The sequence below is a fragment of the Kogia breviceps genome, chromosome 16 (genome assembly GCF_026419965.1).
Source record: "Kogia breviceps isolate mKogBre1 chromosome 16, mKogBre1 haplotype 1, whole genome shotgun sequence".
NCBI lineage: Eukaryota > Metazoa > Chordata > Mammalia > Artiodactyla > Physeteridae > Kogia > Kogia breviceps.
The window spans coordinates 7,124,551-7,146,385 of record NC_081325.1 but is presented as its reverse complement, the minus strand read 5'-3'; the positions used below and the strand labels follow the sequence as shown (position 1 = coordinate 7,146,385).

At 44.4% G+C, this 21,835-nt stretch overlaps 1 protein-coding gene across 2 annotated transcripts in view; it reads left to right on the top strand.

Annotated features, from left to right (window-relative positions):
* Window positions 1-21,835, top strand: part of FLT1 (fms related receptor tyrosine kinase 1) — a 175,702-nt gene that overhangs the window by 5,393 nt on the left and 148,474 nt on the right. The gene's annotated exons all lie outside the window — the stretch shown is intronic.

Sequence of the window (21,835 nt, the reverse complement as noted above, 5' to 3'; positions counted from 1 at the left end):
TTAATTAGGAATATCAAAATGATGGCTGCTTAGTAATATACTGAGAGATTTGGGGAGAAAACTAATTTTTCTTGTGGACAGTTGGAATCCTCCTTTTGAATGGCTGTGGCTTAAATAGTTGTGGCTTTTACGGTATTAGCTTCGTCTATTACCCCTTCCCTCCACATACCCTGTGTCCCAGCCACACAAACTCTACCGCCGTCAAAGAAATAGCTCACCATTCTTTAGATGGGCCTTGCACTTTTCATGCTGTTTGTCTGCCTGCAAAGACCCTTTTTCTCCCTCTGCATCTTTTCTTCCCGTGCCTTCAAAATTCAGCTTAGAAATCACCAGCTCCATGAGCTCCTCCTTACAGCCCCAGACAGAATGACTTGTTTCTTCCACTCTTACATGTAGCCTCCTCTTCTTCTTCTTCTTCTTCTTTTTTTTTTTTTTTTAAAGAAGATGTTGGGGGTAGGAGTTTATTAATTTATTTATTTTTGCTGTGTTGGGTCGGTCTTCGTTTCTGTGCGTGGGCTTTCTCTAGTTGCGGCGAGCGGGGGCCACTCTTCCTCGCGGTACGCGGGCCTCTCACTGTTGCGGCCTCTCCCGTTGCGGAGCACAGGCTCCAGACGCGCAGGCTCAGTAGTTGTGGCTCACGGGCTTAGCCGCTCCGCGGCACGTGGGATCTTCCCGGACCGGGGCACGAACCCGTGTCCCCTGCATCGGCAGGCGGACTCTCAACCACTGCGCCACCAGGGAAGCCCATGTAGCCTCCTCTTATAGCCCCTATATGGGTCCCTATGGGTCCGTCCTCCTGTTCTTCTTACCTTGCATTGTTAATATTCCGTTTATGTGTCTGCCCTCACTCTTTGGGGAGGAGAGCCCGTGTCTCAACTGCTCTTACATCCCTGGCCCCTACTGGCATGTCTGGCATGGAAGCTCTCAGTAAATGTTGGAATGAATGAATGATATAGCCACACTGTCATTTCAAAGAAGAAATCTTTCCGGGCCAGATATGATTTTATTCCAGGTTATTAGTTACTCCTGCCTGTCCATTGGGCCTCAGTTACAGTGGATTCCTTAAAGAGGCTGTTTCTCAATAGAGAATATTTGCCCTCTGCAACAAGTGGCTAAGATCTAGGAAATCAGCTATGATTTTCAACTCGGAGATCCCCACGTCTTGTGAGCCCCTCCTGTTTGGTCATGATGATTCCCTGGGGCTTCTGGGCCAGCAAAGCCGGGCTTGGGTCCGTGCAGCAGTTCTGTCCTTAACCCTCTGTCGGTATGGGGCCAGGCCCTTCACCTTTACTCCGCAGGGCTTTATACCATTTTTAGTGCTCTTAGATTTTATGCTTTGACTTATCCTCTCATAGATTCAAGCCTGAGTCATTGGGTGCTGGGCTGTGTGGCAAATCTGAATGACGGGGAGATACTCAGAGCCAAGACTCTGCTTTAACCGGAGCCTTGTTCCAGGACCAGGCTAGTTGCTTGATTTCCTCCTTCCTTAGAATAGGTTCTCCTTAACTATTCAAGCAAATAGAGTCTTCTGGCAGGACCAGCCCACTAGGTGTGAAACATGTTCTGAAAAATCGGAACCCCCCGATCCAGCCTCGAGCTGGTGCCTCCCTTCCCCCACTCCCATCCCCAGCCCCAAACTTTGCACATGCCCACAGCATATGCTTCTCAAAGTGTGGTCCATGGCTCAGCATCCCCTGGCAACTTAACCAGTCAGAGCCTGTATATTAATAAGGTCCCCAGATGTGTTTTTGCACATTAAAAAACTGAGAAGCGCTGATTGTAGTAAAGGATTCTTAGCTCTGGTGTCAGGGTCTAAATCATCTTCACCAACACCATAGTGATGACCTTGACCTGTGTGACCAAGGGACTAGACCTGGGCCAGCCGGGAGCTTCTTTCCTGCTCCCATACTGTTCTTGTGCCCTGTCTCCTGCCGGGACACCTGTGACCTGCTTCGAGACTTTTTTTTTTTTTTTTTTTTTTTAAAAACAAAATCTTAGACTTAGCTTGGACCTGTAGTCAAAGCATACAGAGGTTGTGGTCTTGAAGAATACCAGGGTTCACCAAACCATGGGTCTTAGAAAATAGTAGGGACCTGGTGAAAAATAGTACAATAAAAATGGCATTAAACAGATAGGTTTTAACCACAAATAAAAGTTTTACAAAGCATTTGCTTCCAAAACAGAGTCACTTGGTGTCAAAACCAGGGAGGTGAGCATCCCTCTCTGTAATCTGTTGTCAAGGAGGCACCACTGTCTCATCATGATGTCCTGCCGCTGATGACACATTTTCTGTGCTTCTTGCTGGCTTGAAATTTAATGCACTTGCCTCCTTCCTCGCCTTATCACAAACCTTGGCAAATGCTTTTGTCTTTTCACAGGTTACCACAGTACTTATGGGTACTTTTTCTCAGCCTGGTCTTCTATCCTTCTGTTGAACGGCAGGCGGGGGGCGGGGTGTGACTGCATTTTCTTTCAAACCACAGCCCCTCCCACGTGGTCAACACAAGCAAAGCTATAAGGATGATCAGGTTCTTTTGTGAAACGAGGCCTGAAGAGAACCTTGTATAAATGAAAAGGCTTGTCTTCTGTTATATGCAAATATGAAAACACTTGCGCTCAAGGCCACCTTTGGCGGCCTTGATTAGTAATTAATCTGCCAACTGAGTTCTGTGAAACCCTTTGCTTCTCTCCAGGGTCCCCAGCTTTGGCTCTACATTAGAACCATCTGGGAGGCCTTATTTCTAGAATCGTCTTGCCCTGGCTGCACTTCTGATCACGAGTTTTTGAGCGGGACCGAGGCATCATTCATTTAAAGCTGCCAGCCAGGTGATTCCAATGGGCGGCCGAGGTTACTGGAACCTTCTATTTTATCATGTATCCAAATCACCTGGAGAGCTTGCGCTGCAGCCCTGGGCCCGCCCCAGAGTTTCTGATTCAGTAGGCCTGGGATGGGGCCCGGAATTTGCATAACAAGATCCCAGGTGGTGCTGAGGCACGGATGCAGAGACCACTGCTTTGAGAGCCCCTGACCTCGGGCTCCACTGAGAGGCCTGGCTACCTGGGAGGCATCCGTCCTGGGGCCGATCTGGAAAAGGCACGAAATTAAATCATTACTAGCCATCTCACAAGGTGGAGGAAACTATCTGTGAGGAAGAAAGGAACTCTTCCTGTCTTAGAATGAGAGGAATTCTGGGATAAAGCACTTAGGATGGGCGGGCCTGTTTTGCAGAGCAGGGTATGTGAGTTAGGAGCCAGAAGTGGATTGCTGGTCTAGACACCAAAGCCCGTAGTAGCCTTTCTTCCCTGCCTCTCGCTGTCGAGTGCTCAGCCTTTCCTCTATAGAAATGTGGGCACATGGCTACAGAGTCCTTTGGGAAGGTACCATGCTATTGACCTGTCCCGGGCACCCACGCGCCTTTGGTCCAGCCCTGCTACCCTTCAGTAGGCCCTCCACGAAGCTGTCGGAAGCCTCGTTATCTTTCCCCCTCTGACCAAGCCTCTGTAGCTGAATTCCTCTGCTGGGATCGGCGTCCCCACTTGGATGGCTGAATTCTCCCTGTCGGATCAGTTGGCTCTGCTGACTTCTGGGGATGTATATGCCAGGGGTCTGTCGCCCTTGGTGAGTAAAGTCGCTGCCACGTTGGAGACAGAGCTGGCCTCTCACTGGGCAGAATCGTGGTGCTGGGAGAGGACCCTTCTCGTGAAGCGCCAAGAGTATAAGCCGCTGCCTCTTCCCCTGAGAGCATCTCGGGGTACCTACAGGGCATTTAAGGCCTAATGTTGTGTGAGTTCTATTTGGACCGCTTTCATTTTCAGATACAGAAAGAGCATATCCTTCACCCACGGCTGAATCAGTGCTTCTCAAACCTGAGTCACGATAGCATTTGTATCTGTCATCTCCTGCCACATAATAGGCTGCCTCAAAACGCAGTGGCCTAGAGGAGAATTCAGCACGTCTCATGAGTCTGTGGGTTAGCAATCCGGGCGCGGCTCAGCTGGGTGGTTGGCTTTGGGCCTCATGTGGGGCTGCAGCTGTAGTCCCCTGGCTTTGCCCCCGGGGACCGTGGCCCTGGCTGCGTCAGGAGGAGCCACCCTCCGCAGGTGGCCTTTTGCCCCCCAGCCGTCTAGCCCCACCTCCTTACCGGGGGTGGGCAGGGGCCCTCTGAGAGGACAACAGATGTCTCAAGGCCTTTGGGACTCTTACAGCACCACCTATGCCACATTGGGACGGCCAGAGCTGTCCTAACTCGGAGTGGGGCGTGCGGAAAGAGATTCTCTCCAGGCGGGAGGAGCTGCTCAGTCTTGTGGGCTCGTTTCTTGAGGTACACACTGCTGTTGAGCACTCAACTCTGCTTTTTTTTTTCCTTTCTTTCTGGCCGTGCCACGGGGCATGTGAGATCTTAGTCCCCCGACCAGGGATCGAACCCCTGCCGCTTGCACTGGAAGCGCGGGGTCTTAACCACTGGACCTCCAAGGAAGTCCCTAACCTTTCTTTTCAATCTAGATTTTGAAAAGATTCTGGAGTTGGGCCAAGAAAATCATAGTGAAGAACGCCATGGCCCTTCTTAACCTGTGAGCTAAAGACAGCTGGTCCAGTGGAAGAGCTTCCCATTCGTAACTCTGTTGATTAGGGACCAGAGGCCACAGTTAAGGTGGCTGCCAGGCTCTCGAGAACACCATGGCGCCGGCGTGAAGCACTCATCTGACCCTCAGATTGCAAGTGTAGGCGGTGGGCAGCTTCCTGGGGCTTCGATCAGAGGGTCTCTGAGCATCTTCTGGGGGATGTGGTGAGGCTGTAAGTGTTTGGGGGGAGGAGCATGGAGAGAAAGGAGGCTTATGGATCATCAGGACTTAGGTTTATACATATTACGTTGCTCAGTCCCAAGAGGTAGGTACAGTACTCTTATGTGTGAGGAAACTGAGGCTTGGGTAAATTAAATACTTTTCCTAAGATCACAGAGTACCGAAGTATTTAGATAAATACTTCCCCTAAACCGGAATTATTTCCGTCTGGTTCCGTCAGACTCCAAACCTCCCTCCTCTTACCTCGCCTTAGAACCTAAAGGAAAGGAGAGAAGGGAAAGAGGATGGGTGAGAGTGTGCTCGTCTTTCTCTTCTTTCCAAACCGTTCTATCCTTGGAGCTTTGCCACTTGCAAAGAATGTGAGACTCCACTGCAACTCTGGCCTCAAATGGCCTTGGGAGATTCCACTGCTCCGTGTGGCAGACACCATTAAAGGCTCCATTAAGACAGAATTTTCATCATGTGGGTTTTCTTATCATGGGTATTCAAGGCCCTTCTAAAAAATTCAAGTCAGAGAAGGAGCTCCAAAACCATTAAGAACGTGACTTTATATAGGCTTCCAGACTGCTCTCCCACATGGGGCTTCGGATGAATTGAGCTTGCACGGGAGGGCGGATGAGGTGAGAAGGGCACTTTGATTCTGGAAGAGATCTCATCAGGTAGGTCCCCCCGACAGGCTGGGCCGCCCTCTCTCTGCCAGGTTGTTTCTGGGAATCAGATGTCTCCTTCTCTGTGCGCCTTTTAGATCCCAGAAACCGCAACGGCCTGGAGCTTTTTCTTAATGAAGCTGGAGTGAGGGGCTGGACCCCGATGCTTCAGGAACTGGGGTGGGGGAGGTCTCTGTCCCCGGGGGAAGGGGGAGGAATGTGCCTACCCAGCGCTGTGAACCTCTTGCGAACCATCCAGCGTGCACGCTTTTCACTTTCTTTTTATGAATGGAAACCCCGAGGGTCACATTCTTACCAAGGGACCAGGCCAGGGTGGAAACCTAGGTCTTTCTGATTTTGAAATCAGCCAACGTTTATCCAAAAGATCTTGAATGATCAAATCTAGGAATTCAGGAAAACCAAGGAGTTTGGTGTTCAGGGTTTAGAATAGAAAGTTATTTTGCCCGTGAGAAAAAGACAGCTGTCGGAGGGCATTGTCCTAGAGGGAGCGCCCGTTGGTCTGGGATGGCCGCAACAGTCTTTGCTTTCCCTGTTTGACTGATAGTCTTTGTACAGTTAACAAAAATGGAAGCATTTCTTTAAGGCCTGTTGTTCTTTGGGTCTCTTGCTCTTCCCTAGATCCTTCCCTTCAGGCATTCAAACGTACAAGAAGTCAGGAAAGAGGAAAAAAGCATTTTATTTCCTCCTCGATCCTTACCTGGAGAGGGATACTTTTTTAAAAAATTGAAGTACAGTTGATTTACAATGTTGTGTTAATTTCTGCCGTACAGCAAAGTGACTCAGTTATACATACGTATACGTTCTTTTTTATATTCTTTTCCACTGTGGTTTATCACAGGATATTGAACATTGTTTTCTGTGCTATACAGTAGGACCTTGTTGTTTATCCATTCTATATATAATAGTTTGCATCTGCTGATCTCAAATTCCCAGTCCTTCCCTCCCCCCACCCCCCTCCCCCTTGGCAACCACAAGTCTGTTCTCTGTGTCTGTGAATCTGTTTCTGTCTCATAGATAAGTTCATTTGTGTCATATTTTAGATTCCACATATAAGTGATATCATATGGTATTTGTCTTTCTCTTTCTGACTTCTATGATAATCTCTAAGTCCATCCATGTTGCTACAGACGGCATTATTTCATTCTTTTTCATGGCTGAGTAGTATTCCATTGCGTATATGTGCCACATCTTCTTTATGCATTCGTCTGCTGATGGACATTTAGGTTGCTTCCATGTCTTGGTTATTGTAAATAGTGCTGCTATGAACATAGGGGTATGTGTATCTTTTTGAATTATAGTTTTGTCTGGATATATGCCCAGGAGTGGGATTGCTGGGTCATATGGTAGCTCTATTTTTACTTTTTTGAGGAACCTCCATACTGCTTTCCGTAGTGGCTCTATCAACTTACATTCCCACCAACAGTGTAGGGGAGGGTTCCCTTTTCTCCACATTGAGAGGGTTTTTATTATTTATTTATTTTATTTTATTTTATTTTTTGCGGTACGCGGGCCTCTCCCTGCTGTGGCCTCTCCCATTGCGGAGCACAGGCTCAGCGGCCATGGCTCACGGGCCCAGCCGCTCCGCGGCACGTGGGATCTTCCCGGACCGGGGCACGAACCTGCGTCCCCTGCATCGGCAGGCGGACTCTCAACCACTGTGCCACCAGGGAAGCCCTAGAGGGATACTTTTTGATACCAGAATATGGCCATGTTTATCTGAATCTGAGAAAAATGCTGTTTTGCCACCTATAGAGGAGTTTTATGTTTTGTTCCAAGGAAACAGTAGAAAGTGTGGTCAAAGGGATACATGGCTTGGATGAAAGTTATAAGGAGTGGTTATATATATACAGTTTGATTTTTATGATTGTTTTCTTTTTCTAAGTTGGCATTAGAGAAACCAAAAATATATGTAAACAGATGGAAAGGCAGGGATATATTAGAGGGGATTGCAAACAAACAGTTTTAAAAGACAATGTAAACTTGTGTTGTAGCATTTTGTCTATGATGAATGGTATTGTTTTCTTTTTGGAAAACTCTGTTTAGCTCTTTTCTACTTAATGTCTCCTGCTGGATCAGATTTTTGTTCTCTGTTGTTATTTGGAAATTTTTATAGCTTTGAAATCTTCTCCATAGGGAATTCTGCTAGAACTAGAGAAGAAGGGAAAAAAAAAAAAAAAAAGCATGGCAATTGAGTCATTGTATTGCACTAGAATGGACTTTGTGTACCTACAACTTCTTGGGGGTTAGGGAATATTTGACACACATCATTGGTGTATGGATTAGAAGTGGTCTACCCCTCACTCCCCTACCCCATTCCCTGTCCTCAAAGCTGGTAAATGAAAAATACCTTAAGTTCAGTATTTGCCACGCAAAGTCACTTAAAAATGTGGGGAAGTCTCATGAATGCTAACTGTCAAGAATTTCTAGTTTGCTTTAGCCCCTTCGGACTGGTCATTAAACGTAGTGATTCTGTATCTGGGTAGATGTCTTTTTAGGAGTAGTAAAATTCTAAAGTGTAGAAATAGAGCTGTTGTCGTTGATTTTCAGTGAGCTTCGTGGTACAAGCAGATGGGCATGGAATGACTTTGCTGGAATAATTCACTCACCATTTTGGAAGAGTGTTAAGTAGAAACTTGGGAGGGGAGATGTCTTTTGAGAAATACGTTTTCTGACAGCGTTTTGGAATGCTGTATCTTCTGCCGTGATTTCACGAGGGAAAGCATGGGCTGTATGTATTGAATCTAATTCTCGTGATGCCAGTTTCATAATCAGTCCTCGTTCCAGGTTCATGTTCAACCTCTAGCATGAGTTCAGGCTTGCTTGGAGGACCCTTTTATTTTAGAGCCTTTTTAACAGAGTCACTTAAAAAGTGCTCAAGCCATTATCAGTTAACCTATTGGATTTTATTTCAAGGTGGAAACGTGGTTGTACCTGTCGTGCTCTGTATTGACCATTGAGTGTCTTATTGTGTGATGTTAACTGAATTTTACTGAAATGACTCATCTATGTTAGTGAAGAATGCGTGACTCCCTGTACTCAGAAATGTGTCCTTTGAAAACAAAGTGTACCTAGCTTTGAGGTGATCTCTGTTTGTTGACTTAGATAATCTTGAACACGTGGTGGTATTCACCTAATCTGCTTCTTGGTGACTCATGTCCTAAGGGGCCTCTCAGGACTGAAAGCTCTTCAAGAAGAAGGGCTGGTTTCTGCCCTGTCTTCACAGCTGTGAATCCAGGACATTGCCTCGCATATAGTAGTCACTCAATAAATGCTGGTTGAACTGACTAGAGCTGTATCCTAGACGTCCCTCTGGGTCTCAGAGGCCTTTTAGGAATCATGGTTCCCTATTGGTTCGATATTGTGCGGGTATAGTTGGGGAGATTGGCAGACATATGTCCAAGAGCTGGCAGGAATTCTCCCCACACATCTGAAATGTTCTGTTCCTTCCTCTGGCTCCAGTGACCCCTTTCTTATCCTTCACTGAGCTGCTGTGTTCTCCGGATTCGAATCTAGACTCAGAATTCCGAATGAGGATCTAAGCTGCCTGGCCACTACAGAAACAGCTCCCAAGAGATATTTCCTTTAGATGGACCCTCCTCCTGGGATACACTTAGCTGGTCAAGGTTCCCAAACAGCACAGAAGAAAGACAGTTGTTTGGGAACCTTAATCTGTAGGTAGAGCAACGCAGCCTAAACATATCAGGTGATGTTATTATTGCTGCTATTGTTTTCGCCCTCTTGGATAAGAACATTTGCTTTGAAAACCATTTCCCCTCGGCTCTGGACCGTCCATGGTGTGGTCTAGGAAGAGGAGACAAGAGGAGGCACAAGTTAAGTCTTGGCTAGGACTGATCACATCTGATCATTTTCTTTTATTCCCCTCATTCTCTATCTATCCCTCTTCCATGATTTCAAAAAGCACAGTGTGGGACTTCCCTGGTGGCACAGTGGTTAAGAATCCACCTGCCAATGCAGGGGACACAGGTTGGAGCCCTGGTCCAGGAAGATCCCACATGCTACAGAGCAGCTAAGCCTGTGCACCACAACTACTGAGGCTGCGCTCTAGAGCCCGTGAGCCACAACTACTGAAGCCCATGTGCCACAACTACTGAGGCTGCGCTCCAGAGCCCGTGAGCCACAACTACGGAAGCCCGCGCGCGAAGAGCCCCTGCTCCTCAACAAGAGAAGCCACCGCAATGAGAAGCCCGCGCGCCGCAACAAAGAGTAGCCCCCGTTCACCGCAACTAGAGAAAGCCCGCGCGCAGCAACGAAGACCCAACGCAGCCAAAAATAAATAAATAAATTTATATTTTAAAAAAAGGCACAGTTTGACCTAGGCATATCTTCTAGTGAATGTTCACTTGCGGCTTTTTTTCCCTAATAGCAGCTGAAGTCAGGTAGACCTCAGACTTTAAAAAAAAAAATAATAATAATAATCTATATCTATATCTATCTATCTATGCAAACCAAGGCATGGGAAAGAAACAATAGAGCTCTCTCTTCTCAGCAAAGAGATCAAGGAAAGCAGAGCTGTAGAAGCAAGAGAATTAAGAGTAGCTGATAAAAGAAAACAGTTGTTTGCAAAGTAAAGTTGGGTTTTAGAGGGTTTGCAGATTTGAAGGAGAGAAAAAGAGACCCTGGTGTTTCCTTCAGCAAACACACGCTCATTCTTCAGGTCTTACCTTCAATATCATTCTTCTGAGAGAACGTCCTTCACTCCCTGGGCTGGGTTCCTCCCCTCCTCCCCACATCTGGTACACTTCCCTCTGATCACCCACCAACATCATGTAATTTTACACTTGTATAAAAACTAACTTGTAAGTATAAAATTACATCTGTCTATATATACTTATCTGTTGTCCAGCCTAAGTTATAAACCCTTCAAAGAAGCGATCTTGTTTGTCTTGTTTATTATCGTATCCTTCTGTTAGAATATGTTTGAAATATTCAATGGAAGAATAAATGCCGAGGTTACGGGCTTCCCTGGTGGCGCAGTGGTTGCGAGTCCGCCTGCCGATGCAGGGGACGCGGGTTCGTGCCCCGGTCCGGGAGGATCCCACGTGCCGCGGAGCGGCTGGGCCCGTGAGCCGTGGCCGCTGCGCCTGCGCGTCCGGAGCCCGTGCTCCGCGACGGGAGAGGCCACAACAGTGAGAGGCCCGCGGACCGCCAAAAACAAAAACAAAAAAGCTGAGGTTACAGAGCAGAGAGAGCACCAGGGTGAGGGCTGAGAGGAAGGCTTAGTATCAGGGATGGAGCAGGAAAAACCCAGGGTTGGCTGGCAGTAAAAGAGAGAAGAAGGATAGGTAAGTGAGGGTGCTGCATTCCCAGCCTCCTGCAATCATGGACGGGAGTCCAACCCGGAACGCACTCAGTTCATCAGTCTCATCTCGGGGTTGGTGGTTTCCCTTTGTGGGGACACGACACCTCCAGCATATCGGGGACCTTACTACCTCTCTTCACAGTGCTTCCCTCTGCTTTTATGTAACTTCTACTTCTTGGTTTTGGTCTTGTCCTTCCAGAATGAGCTGATCCATAAGTTATGTTAAAGCCTGTGAGGTCGATGGCCAACTGATAATAGAAATTGGTGTTTGGTTTGATTTTTTCTTTCATCAGATATATGATATCTTGGAGGATATTAAAAATGCTAATTTTATAATGGATTAATGAAACTGTATGAGTAAAAATGACCCGAGCATTAAAACCAATGTTCTCCAGGTTTGGGGTGCAGATTACTTTAAAGTCTGTCGTGGATATTTGTAAGGAAGACCTAAATATCACATACTGAAGTGACTGAAAAACCTTCAGTCAGTTATTTCTTTAAAAATTGAGATACTTCTGGTGGCAGCATACTGCTTTTTTTTTTTTTTTTTTTTTGGTACGCGGGCCTCTCACCGTTGTGGCCTCTCCCGTTGCAGAGCACAGGCCCCGCCACCATGGCTCACGGGCCCAGCCGCTCCGCAGCATGTGGGATCCTGGGCATATTGCTTTTAATTGGTTCCTTTCCCTTCCAGAAGCTTGGCTGTCAGCAAAACTTGTATAACATTAATTCCATCTAAGAATTTACAAACTTTAAAAAAAAAAAAAAAATCTTAGGAAGGCCAGCTATTAACCATATTTACTGTGTAAATTGAGTCTTAAGAAAACATGAAAATTAAAGCAAAGCAGAATTTAAAAGAACTGTTCAGTCAACACACCCATCCCATTGTCTGTGCAGGATTAATCTCCAAAATATGTGTAATGAAAAGCAATTGTATTCCAAATTGTTTAATTTAGAAGGAAACTGATTTTGACAATAGAAACACAGTGGTCAAGGACAGTGTTTAATGAGCCTTAGAAAGTATGCTAATGCAGCTTTCAAAACCTCAATTCCCCTATGATGGATAACTTTATTGCACACTCTTGGCTATTTAAATCTCAAGGGTCAGAGGGTTTGTATATGTTATTGGTAACAAAGACAGAGATTTCTCAACTTTCAGTGAGTGAATTTATAAGGCACCTCCTTTATAGACAGTCTAAAGTACTCCGGAAGAATGTGTTCTATGCAGTTTAGACTCCAGAAATGCTATCAGAATAAAGTTGAAATTAACATCAGGACTTTATCACACTCAGCCTTCCAATCTCATTTTATTTCCCCCGTATTTTTATATGCAAAGCAAGTGGGGTTGTGTCATTGTTTGTAATAGGTTAGAAAGTTGAGGAATATACGGTATAAAAAGAATAGACCGAAATTTGAGTTAGGGATCATAACGTTGCCGTCCTTTTCTTGCATGGATAGCTAGAGTTTCGGGTACACGCTTTCCTGCCTGCCGACTTGCCAGCCTTTCTTCATTTTATGGTACAAAATTTTCAAGGCATAACGTTGGATTCGAAATTAAAGCGTTAGCATGATAAATATTGTTATGGTTACTTAATAGCATTCCGACATACAGCTCCACGGTATATTCAGTTTTTTCCAGAAAGAACTGTGTGTGAACCGGAGGATTGTCAGTGTTACATGACAGGTTATACACAATGGCTCAACTAGAATGTAAAGTTCTAATTCCTGTTCTTATACTTTATCCATTCTATGGCAAGCTCCTTTATTGAGTCGATGAAATGTTTCCCAGGTCTTCTCTGTGATGCTTTCCTTCCTAAAGGAACCCAGAGGGATCCACGTAAATAACATGAATTCCGGGGCCCTGCCGTCATTGTCTTCCATAGATGCCGGGAACTTTGGCACTGAACAGTGATACACACAGAGTATGTGGTCAAATGTTTTGCGGTAGAACAAAGCATAATCCTAATGCCATGCAGAATAGGGAAGACTTGAGATTTTAAATTCTGGGTTTTGCCTACATACTGTCCTGTGCTTCCAGACTAGTGATTGTTTGTTTAAAAAGAATACCTTTTCAAGGATACCAGAGGTATCCTTGAGGATGCCTTTGGCTGAACTGAAACTTGTAATCCTAAACAATTCAGAGGATAGAAAGTTAATATTAGGGCAGTTCAAACATGTTATTGATACGACTGCTATGCCTAATGATGCAACTTGCTCCAAATGCTACAGGGTGCACCGATAGATGCAAGATGAACAGCAGCAGAAAAACCCCGGTGGCTTCCAGGAAGCCAAGTGTTTGTATATTGCATGTGTGTTGATTGCATCTCTGCGGAGTGTTCTTTTTTTTCAGGTGTTTATAACCTGGAAGTTAATATATTCTGGCCTGAAATAACTTGTACATCGACATGAATGATAGCATAGAGCTGCTGGTGATTATAAGCCCTTCTGTGTGAGGTGTCACCAGGTCCAGTTTCCCCACAGTCCTCTGAACAGTAACATTGGGTAAGAACAGAGGAGGGTATAGGGTGTCTGCTTCACCTGTAGTGCGTTTCCTGCTACTGGTAGAGAAAGAGCCGTGCCGAGCCCTCCCTAATACCCCAGACCTTCCTCTTTGCGTTTTTACCGTATAAAGTGCACTGGTTCTGTTCCATCTCCTTTTGTGTAAGCAGAGGAAAGCCTGCCATCTTCTCTACTGAATGCTTCGTGAGCTGTGTCTCGTGCCCTGTCCACCAGATCTCGACCCTTGCTCCAAGCCGCTCAGATAACTCCCTTGACATCGTATGGTAAATGGAAATGACATCTTGTTAGACAGTTCTGTGGAGGTGGCTTGTGGACTCATTCAGTAAAAGGACATCGGTGTGTGGGAGTAGAGCGTTTGCAGGGTAAAACGGTAACTCCTCGGCCGGCAGGAGATTTCTCACTGACCAACCTTAATTAACTGTGATGTCACATGAAACGGAGCTGTTCCTGGGTACAGGTCACTTGGAGGGTAGGCTCCTGATGGTAGCCAGTGACAGGCCCGATGATAAATGAACGTGCCTTGTTAAACCATGACCCTCCGAGAAGCCAGTGTCAAGGAAAAAGCTCAGAGAGGTTCCCCGAAGACGTGCCCCTCATAAACGTTGACACCAGGAATGCCGATGTCAGTAGAGGACTTTTCTCTTGGTAAACATCTTAAACCACACAGATTTTTTTTTTTTTTCTTTTCAATAACCTTTATCGAGTTTAAGGAAAAATGAGTGAAGTCCATCACCCATGCGTGGATGGAACCAAGACCGTGGTCACTTCGGGGGCTAATACCACGGTGTCCTCTGTGCTGTTGGTGGATTTTGTTGACTGACAGTGTGAATTGTAAGCTTTAAAAAAAGCAAATTATTCAAGTAAACATATGCTTAGGGCTGTGTGCCAACTGTCGCTGCTGAAATTAAGCAATTTTTTCACTTGTTTTTTTACACCTGAATTCAAGACATAAATGCTATATAAATTCCTTTAAAATTTTCTCTTAAGGCATGGAGATCAGGTGCTTACTAGTTCGGATCTGTGATTTGGGGATTACTTGGGATGGCAGAGACTCTGAAGCAAGAAACCAGTGAATTCTTTTTTGTGGGTCCCTTTGATAATGAAAAGTTGAGAAAGAAAATAGCAAGTCTCTGGGATTAGCAACTTGCTACAAATTAGGTGTATTCCTGCTGGAAGCAGCTGCCTGACCATATTCTGTCCTTTGTGGACTCAGGACCAAGAGCACAGTTGTCATAATCTAACATATCCTACATCTGTCCATCTGAAAGTCACAATCTTATCGCCACAAGGGATTAGTCAGCAGTGAGTCAGAGCTTCAATGCTGTTGCCGAGTCCATGTCAGTTTCTGACTCCAAGCCTGGAAAGAGGTTTCCCCGCTCTCATTTCTAAACCCACCTTCCACCACTCCTAAAACAAACTTCCCAGGGAGGAAAGCATGTTCCCTGTAGGCAGCAACGTATGTGTGCACGTCTTTACGTAAACATCCTTTCATTTCTCTAGATCCTTCCTTGATTTAAGGCCAGTTGTTCTGGGAGGAAAGTAACATTTAAAAATCGAATGTCGCCTCTCTCCTTGTGGGACTTGCTTGAGTTATGCTGCTGTCATACAAACTCCCATGGCTTTCCCACCTTTGGTTTAGTCTGCTGGGAGACGGAACAGGAGCTCTCTGGTCTTTTCCCATCATGCTAGAAGTGAGAGAAAAATGTACGTTGTAATGTTTTCCAGTACAGTGTGGTGCCTGCCCCCTGCGTTGGTGGTGTAATCTTCATTTAAGAGAGTCATTCTAGGGGCTTCCCTGGTGGCGCAGTGGTTGAGAATCCGCCTGCCGATTCAGGGGACGCGGGTTCGTGCCCCGGTCCGGGAGGATCCCACGTGCCGCGGAGCAGCTGGGCCCGTGAGCCATGGCCGCTGCGCCTGCGCGTCCGGAGCCTGTGCTCCGCAACGGGAGAGGCCACAACAGTGAGAGGCCCGCATACCGCGCAAAAAAAAAAAAGAGAGAGTCATTCTAACCGAGCTGTGTTCAGTTATAAGGGACTCTTCATATTATCTGACAGGTACTTGCACGACACAGAAGTTAAGACCAAGAGTTAACGTCTTATTAATTATTAGAGCTCTGTAGGTATTAGCATCTCAAACAAAAGTTTTGGAAGTTTCTGGAAATTTGGTTCATTTGCATTCTTAACCTTTTTCCCACCCTTGCCACCAACCAAAAAGATTCCATGAGGTTTAGTCTGTGAGACTTAAGCTTTTAATAAGCTACATCTTGAGGAAAGAAAGTGTTCTTTTATTATGAATTATGTTTAATTAACCTCACACAACCTTAGTAAAGACTCGGGGTCTTAACATCAAATTTTAGAAACATGATACTTGGGGATTTATATTTAGATAAAGAGGTCATTTATCATGTAGGATTATGTACTATTGAAAACGTGGTATGTAAAATCAAAGACAGATGCCTCTCATTTGAAAGAGACCTAATATACAAAGCTGTGCGTTAAAACCAAGTCCATTAGAAATCAATAATTTTAATATTAAAGGAAATACCATAGATTTCTTCCAAGAGCTCTAGCAACATAATTTTTGACGTGACTCAATTTGTTAAAATTCCAATTTAAATAGGTAAAATTCAAAACATGCAATTGGAAGTGATTTTAAATTAACATTAAATTTAAAAGATTGCAATTTGGGGGAACAGTGAGTTTTTCGCAATATGTTTGTAAATCTTCTAATACATAAATAATGAAGTTATTGAACACGAAGTAAAAATTCTCTCTCTAAAACCAGCCTTCTAAAGCTTTAAGCTGGAGAAACAATTAAAAGTATAAAAATCTAACACTGATGAGGTTGTATGTAGCGATAAAGTTCAAAATAGCTCCATATGCAACTGGACTCTGATTATTTTAGTCATAAGTTTTGTTTTTAAAACAGCTTTATTGAGATAAAATTCACATACCATGAAACTCACCATTTTAAATTGTATAAGTCAGTGATTTTTAGTATATTCACAAGAGTTGTGCAACCATCATCACTATCTAATATTAGAACATTTTCACCCCCAAAAGAAACTCCTGTTACTCACTTCTGCTCCTTTCTCCCCCAAGCCCCTGCCAACCTCTACTCTTATTTTCTCTCTTACGGATTTGCCTATTCTGGACGTGTCATATAAACGGAATCATACAACATGTGGCCTTCTGTGACTGGCTTCTTTTTGGTTTTTAAACAAGAGAGTATTATTTTCTCACGGTTCTGGAAGCAGGACGTCTAAGCTCAAGGTGTCATCAGTTTTGGTTTCTCCTGAGGCCTCTCTCCATGGCTTGTAGACGGCTGTCTTCTCTCTGTGTTCCTACATGGCCTTACCTCTGTGTTCACTAGCACAGTGTTTTCCAGGGTCATCTATGTTGTAGCATATATCCATACGTCATTTCTTTTTATTGCCAAATAATATTCCATTGTATGGATCCAACTACATTTGTTTATCCAACCGTCATTTGGGTGGTTTCCCCTTTTTGGCTATCACCAGATAATGCCGCTACAGACATTTGTGTACAAGTTTTTATTTGGACGTATGTTTTTGGTTCTCTTGGGTAGATACCTAGGAGTGGAATTGCTGAGCCATCTGTTTACCTCTATGTTTAACCATTTGAAGAACTGCCATCTGTTTTGCAAAGCAGTTGGACCATTTTACAATACTACCAGCAATATATGAGGGCTCCTGTTTCTTCACATCCTCATCAGAACTTGTTCTTGTCTTTTTTATTGAAGCGATCCTGGTGGGTGTGAAGTTGGTATCTCACTGTGGTTTTGATTTGCATTTTCCTGATGGCTAATGATGTCCAGCATCTTTTCATGTGCTTCCTGGCCGTTTATATTTCTTCTTTGGGAAAATGTCTATTCAGATACTTTGTCAATTTTTGAAATGGGTTATTCTTCCAGTAGTTCTAAGTATTTTAAAATGTGATTTCTAACTTGTACATTGTTACTAATCACTGCGGATTTCAGAATCACTGACTTTTTAGGCCCGAGGGAATTGTAAAAATCTAAGTCCAGCCTTCTCTGTTGGCAGATGAAGAATCTGAGGCTTAAGGTGACTTGCTCATGGCCACAACAGAGCTAGTTAGTAGCAGAGCTGGGGGAGATTCATGATTCCCCATCAAAAATGGGAAAACATAGCTGTTTCATGATTCCTGTTTGAATAATGCCCCTTTCTTACAGAGAACAGCCCTTTGACTTCAATATAGTAGGGGTGAGGGGGTGTCATCTAGAAGGAAGAGGAGCTAGTGACCTTGTCCTGAAGTTACATTTAACACTGTTATTATTCAGATTAAAAAAGAAAGGCAGTTTTCTAAAGATAACTTTTAGTCAAACTTTATATGCGCCTGCCCTCAGTCTTAAAAGTCATGGGCCAGGCTGTCTGGTTCATAATGACCTATGGTGGGTGTTCTTTCTCTTAGTGTCCATCATGGTAGCTTTGAAGAGGTTTGAAGAAAGAACCTCAATCATTTGGGCTTTGATTTGGTTGCAAAATAAAGCCTTTTTTATTTACTTGGAATTTTACTCACGCTTCCCATTGAGGTCACAGAAAGCATTCCATTTTGCCCAATGAAGTACGGGTGGGAAATGTAGAGCAGCATCTTAGAACAGTCTGTGCATGGCTTCCTCCCAGAGGTTCATCATGTGGGGAAAGAAGGGGTGTTTGTCTAAGAGCCATAAAGCTCTGTTTGCTTTCTACCTACCCAATAATACAGAACAGACAAACAACGAGGGAAAAAATTCAGACAAGCACGGTACAAAGTGTCAATGTTCACATAAGTTCCCGTACACATATTGGCTTTTTAATGCTATTAGCCCACTGTGCTTGACCTTAATAGTTTTTCCTAATAAAGAAGCATGTGATAAAGCCCATTTTCATAGTCGACACTTAGTTTGTTTTTGTTTGGGGTTTTTTTTTTTTTTTTTTTTTGGATTCTGCATGTAAGTGAGATGATACGGTATTTGTCTTTCTCTGACTTATTTCACTTAGCAAAATGTCGTCAAGTTCCATCCATGTTGACGCAAATGGCAAGATTTCATTCTTTTTTATGGCTGAATAGTATCCCACTGTGTATATATACCACATCTTTATTCATCCATCGACGGACACTTAGTCTTGACTGCTGTAAATAATGCTGCAGTGAACATCTGAGTGCATATCTTTTTGAGTAAGTGTTTTCGTTTCCTTCAGATAAATACCTAGAAGTGGAATTGCTGGATCATGTGATAGTTCTATTTGTAACTTTTGGAGAAATATCCATTCTGTTTTCTGTCATGGCTGCACCAACTTACATTCCCACCAACAGTACACAAGGGTTCCTTTTTTTCCACACCCTCCCCAATTCTTGTTAATTTCTTGTCTTTTTGATAATAGTCATTCCATGTGTGAGGTGATACCTCATTGTGGTTTTGATTTGCATTTCCCTGATGATGAATGATGTCGAGTATCTTTTCATGTACCTGTTGACAGTCTGTCTTCGGGGAAAATGTCTGTTCAGATCCTCTGCCCATTTTAAAAATTGGATGGTTTGGTTTTGTCCTATTGAGTTGCATGTGGGTCTTTTAAATATATATTTTGAATATTAACCCCTTATCAGACATATGATTTGCAAATATTTTCTCCCAGCTCAGTAGACTGCCTTTTCATGTTGATTGCATTGAGTTTTTTGTTTGGTTTTATTTAAATAGTAACTTTCCTGGTATAAGGAGATCTCTTTGACCCTCGCGATTCTATCGTAGTTGCCTTTGATGAAAACAATAGTTCATGGACCACCTAGTTTCCTGAAGGCACAATGATTCTTTTCAAGGAGACTTCTAGGCTACCATGGCAAACAGTGGAAAGTTCTGACCCCCATCTGAGCTTCACAGTGGGGGATCATTGTTAAGTTGTAGCACTCCACCCTTCGAAATGAAGTATCCTGTGGATTTATTTCTCAGTGGCCAGGGTGACTGAGCAAACAGAGTTGATCACGGTGGGAAGAAGAGATCGGATCTCGGATGTGTGCATATTCACGTCCTTAAACACATCACCACCGACACGGAGAAAGTGTCTCACACGCAGGAGACACTCAAAAAGTGTTAAATATTCATTATGCAAGTGGGGGTATGGCATTCGGCTGCTTCAAAGAAGTGTTTCAAGGCCTAATGACATTTCAGAGCAATTGAGGAATAAATATCTCACTTTCCTTTTTCTTTATTCGTTTCCCTGTTAAACTGTAGTCTTGGTACTTCCCTTCATCTTTATGAGATGCTAGTTTCCTATTAACTGAAGGATGTGATGTCACAAAGTGTCCAGTTGCTTCGCAATGCTGTTTCCTGATACCTCTCCTTTCCTTTCTTTCAATCAACTACTTTTATCTAGCTTCCTTGTTCCAAGGGAAAAAATTCATGATGTCAGCGGAGACAAATTCTATAGCAAAATATTTTTCTCAATATTTATCCCCCTAAAGCTTTCCAAGAATCCTATTTTTCTCTCAGTGTCTTATTTAACCACTCAGGTCGGTGGTTTTCTTTTGGTTGGAAGCTGGAGTGGGGACTGCTGAGAGGAAGGTGCAGTGGGCATATTTTTTGAGGGATCTTCTCTACGTGACACATCTCTTTCTGCTGGGATCTGGGTGGTTTCAAGGTTTGAGATCCTCTCTGAGAAGGGTCCGGAGTACTGGTGTTCTAGGGCACTGATAGAGAAAGAGTCACACAATTTGGAAACCAAAATAGCAACAAAAAAAGGGGGGGAAAGTAGGAATCACCTCATACCAGGGAAGGAAGGTATCTTCCCCTTGGCCTCTCCTGGATGGGGAAACTCATTATGTGCACACAAACCACAGAGATACCTGCAAGTATTGCCAGAATTTTCCACAGGAAGCTTGGGGTGGACCTTTTCCAACCCACGAACAATTGCTCAGTTAAATCCCTGGAGTTCTATGCTGCAAAGAAGGGCAGAAACTATTCTGGCCTGGACATTTTTCAGGGCAGGCGTTATTAATTGCTGGCTGTGGCTTTTGAAGGACGTAGTGTTCTCCTGGATCACTGATTTTGAGCTACCCTGTTACTTCAGAAAACTCATAAACATGAGGAAAGTACAAAATTCTTCTTTAGGTACCTGAATGGGTCGACTTGTTCTGTGAGGTTATTTGATAGACCAAGGGGAGCTCGATGGTCCTTCGAATTTAAATTTAGTTAATATTGAGCCATTTGCTCCAATCATAATTTGATACCAGGGCCTATTGTATATACTAGTGACTTTCAAAATATTAATATCATCAGCAACACCAGCGAAGCAGATAATGTTCATCTAACATCTTTGCAGTTACATACCCAGCAAAACGTTCTCTGATGGGAGTGGGGGAGGGGCGTGACTCTGCTAGGTGTCGGTGACAGGGGCCTCTGTCTGCCACATGCCAGGTGGCGTGCCCGCCACCCAGACAGCAGAGCACCAAGTCCCCCTGCTGTGCCTGTGGACTTTCTGGTTCACACGTGAGGATGCCGGGGAGTAGCACATCCAGTGATGCCGAGGCGTGCCGGCCGGAAGTGGAGAGATGAAGCTTCCAGGGCAGATCTTTCACGGAGTCTAGTTTTCTCTGCGATGTTAGGACCTGAGAGAAACACTAGGGGACATTGCTAGACTTCCCCGTGGAGTCTGACACTTGCAGGTCTGTGGTCTAAGATCCCAGTCTTCTGCTTTGGATTCCACTTCAGAAACGTATTTTTTATGTAGAAAATATTCCCTAAGATTGGCTCTGCATACATAACTTCCCTCCCTCCAAGAATATCTCTTCTCCTTCCTGCTGACCCTTACCCCTGCTAATCCTGAGCCCCATCTCCTGCTTTTACCAGGAGGAGGGGGAGAGCAGGGGATGAGGGGAGAGCTCGTGATCAGAGACCTCTTCTGCTAAGTTGAGAGCTTCAGCAGAGACTCAACCTCTACGGCACCAATGGTTCAAAGAATTGTGGGCCTGGGGATGTCAGAAATGGACAGAGAACCAAAGTCATGCAGCCCAGTCTCCCATCTTCCAGATAAAGAGAACTGAGATGTGGAGAAGGTGACCTGGCCAGGGTCTCATAGCTGGTCCCCGGGATGGATACTGTGTTGTATGCAGATGTTGTGTCGTATGGAGATGAGATACTGTGTCGTATGGAGATATTGTGTCATGAGGAGCTATTGTGTCATAGGGAGCTGTGTTGATTTTAGCACACTTTTGCATAGCTGATCTCATTGTCTCACAGCAATCCCCGTGAAATATACTTGTCAAATGGCACGTAGGAGCAGGCAGTTCCCTCTTTTCTCTTCCATTATAGAAGGAAGTTGGAGATTATGTAAGACAAACCAAGTGGCTTCTAAAACTGATTTTGATTCTATAATTAGTTTTCCAAATGAGGAAACCAGAAACAGAAATGACTCGCCCAGAATATCATGGCTCAACTAATGACTGAACTATGTCTAGAATCCAGGAAAAGTGCCATGCCTTGCATTCAGGAAGAAGATCAGACGGGCCTGTAT